The sequence below is a fragment of the Tupaia chinensis genome, unplaced genomic scaffold (genome assembly GCF_000334495.1).
Source record: "Tupaia chinensis unplaced genomic scaffold, TupChi_1.0 Scaffold144952_1, whole genome shotgun sequence".
Classification (NCBI taxonomy): Eukaryota; Metazoa; Chordata; class Mammalia; order Scandentia; family Tupaiidae; genus Tupaia; species Tupaia belangeri.
The window spans coordinates 3935236-3938163 of record NW_006204812.1 but is presented as its reverse complement, the minus strand read 5'-3'; positions in this window follow the sequence as shown (position 1 = coordinate 3938163).

Here is a 2928-nt window from a genome sequence, read left to right as displayed (position 1 = left end):
ACTCACCAGAAAGACAGAGAGACAGAGACAGAAAGCAAGAAATCACCTCCCGGGGGAATGGCCACACCACAATCGCTTTTCTTCCATTCTCTTCTCAGGATCTTAGGCACAGGTGCACGCGTGCCTGGCCTGAGTTTAAGCCACCGGATCCGGGACTCGAATCATGGTCGATTACATGGGAGTCCAGCGACATAGCCATTACACTAACTGCTGGTCCCTCTCTCCTCAGCCATGTGGGAGTCCAGGATCTCAATCACCACGCACTTAGGTTTTCTCATTCAACAGCTGGCAGATTAATATTTCCACATTTTTGGTTGTAATAAATAAAACTGCAGGCCTGCCCTATAGCCTAGCAGTTAAAGAAGTCAGATCGCTTATGGCCAGCCGTGATTTGAATTCTAGCCTTGGAGGCTTGAAAAGCATGCTGGGTGCATGTGTATGCATGCCCCAAAGCCCAACGGGACGGAGAGATGAAAGAGGAAGAATTGTAGCATGACCATACCTCCACGGGGAACGCCTTCTTCCTCTGTCTCTCTCTCTCTCTGGCAATGAAAATAAATCAATAAACATTTACATATAAGCTTTTATCCAGATAGCGTGTATTCCTTCTCTCTCTGTGGGTGTACACCTAGGAGTGGAATTGCTGGGTCATATGATAAATTTATGCTCAATTTTTTTTTTTCTTCTAAACGCTACACCATTTTCCATTTCCCTGCTCATGGATTTTACAGTCTAGGAGGCCTGGGTTCGAATCCCAGGGTCACCCATACAACCAGACCCAGTGTAGCGTCCCTGAACTAGCTTGAGTGGTATAATGTGGGGCACCACATCCAGCTCAGCCTCTCCCTGCTTCTGATGGCCTGACAAACTGGGGACAAGATAGCAGCCGCTCTGCTTCCTGATCTAAAACACATTGCCCTTGGGGACCTGGGGTACTTGTTAGGGAAGTTAGCAGCGAATATTAAACTGAAAGGCTAAACAGAAACACAGGCGGAGAAGGCAAGCACTGTCTCTCCGAAAGAAGAAAGCTGGCTTGTAAAAGCAGAGGCAAAGGGAGCTGGCCTGCAGATCTCGGGGGGCTGGGAGCCGCAGGTTCCAGCCACCACCGGCTTCCAGTCCCTATGAGATGAGGGGAGAGGGCACAGGGAGGCCCGGGGACCAGCTGCCAGGAAAGCTGTCAGGCCCGGACTGGGTCAGGGCAGGTGCAGGTGCCACCTCTGGAGTGGGCCTTCCTCAGAGCTGTGCTGCCTTTTAGGAAGAGAAGAAGGAACGCGGCCGCCCCACCATCAGCCAGGACAACTCTGAAAGTCATGGTGCTCTTGAGTCACTTTGCTGTTTACAGAGGCGCAACTTCTTTTTATTTTGGAGAGGTTTTTGCTATAGGGCACGTGTGCTCGCAACAAAGACAGAGAGAGACAGAGAGACAGAGAGGCAGAAAGTGAGAAATCACGCTGCCCCCTCAGGGGGGATGGCCACGCCGCAATCCCTTCTCCTCCATTCTCCTCTCAGGATCTTGGGCACGCACACACACGTGCCCGGCATGAGTTTAAGTCACCGGGTCCGGGACTCAAACTACGGTCAGCTATATGGGAGTTCAGCAACATAGCCATTACGCTAACTGCTGGTCCCCGGAGATGCAACTTCTGAGAGAGATCTTGGCATTTACAGCAGCTGCTGTGATCCCTGCAGTCACACGCCACCCTTCCCCGTGCCCCCTCCCCGTCACTCTCTCCTTAGAGGGCTGTGAAAATGACAGGTCGGTGCTGAGACACAGAGCTCGCAGGGGCGGCTCTGGCACCAGGTTGAGTAGTCTCCCCCACATTCATGTCCACTTAGAATCCACGAACATGGTCTTATTTGGAAAGAGCGTCTTTGCAGATGTAATGCAGGCAAAACCAAGTCACACTGGACGAGGGTGGAGCATGATCCAGTGATGGGTTGTAAGCGGGAAATTTGGACGAAGACACAGGGAGGGCCACTGTGGGGGAGCAGGGACACCCAGGAGAGAGGCCACATAAAGACGAAGACTAGGGACCAGCAGATGGCATAATGGTTACATTGCTGGACTCCCAAGTAGTCAATTGCGGTTCAAGTCCCACACCCGATGGCTTAAAACTCACGCTGGGCATGTGTGCAGGCATGCCCAAAATCTCAAAAGGGGAAGGGATTGCCTTCCCCCCTGGGGAGTGATCTCTCACTTTCTGTCTCTCTGTCTTTCTAGTGAGGGAATGCATCCTACAGCAAAAATCTTTAAAAATGAAAAAGACAAAGGCAGAGACCACAGAGATGCAGCCTCAAGTCCAGGAGTTCCAAGGGTACCAGTAACTGCCAGAAACCAGGAGGAACAAGGATGCTGCCCCGGGGGCTTCGGAGGGTGCGTGGCCCTGACGACACCTCAATTTTAGGCGCATGTCCTCCAGAACTGTGAGAGAGGGGCTTCTGTTGTTACAAGCACCCGGTTTGTGGTGCTTTGTTATGGAAGCCCTGGGAAACTGGGGCAGTGACCAGAGGCCGGGCGTAGGCCACAAGCCGCAGGCTGTGTGTGCTGCAGGGTGACGGAGGGGAGGACCACAGGGCAGAGGGCTGCGTGGAGGAGGCATCTCTTCTAGCTGTGTCTAATGTTTGGGCAGGAGGCCCAGAGAACAGAACTGAACTGGGGGCTCAATGGCTCCTGGTGGGACAGGCTTCTGTGGTTCAAGTTTTTCCACCACTGCCTCCTCTGGCTTCCCTGGAACAAGTACCGCACATAGTAGGTGTCCATTAACTGCTTAGTGTCCTTGGGTGAGCTCAGAGGACGGTCGGCCAGCGGGGCTGGAGGGAGCTAACTGGCTTTCCTAACAAAGCGCTTCGGAGGCGGCTGTGCTGACTTGGCAGAGAAGCGGGGCCCCTGGGAGTTGTCAGCAGAGCTCGTGCTGAGGCGGCCATGTG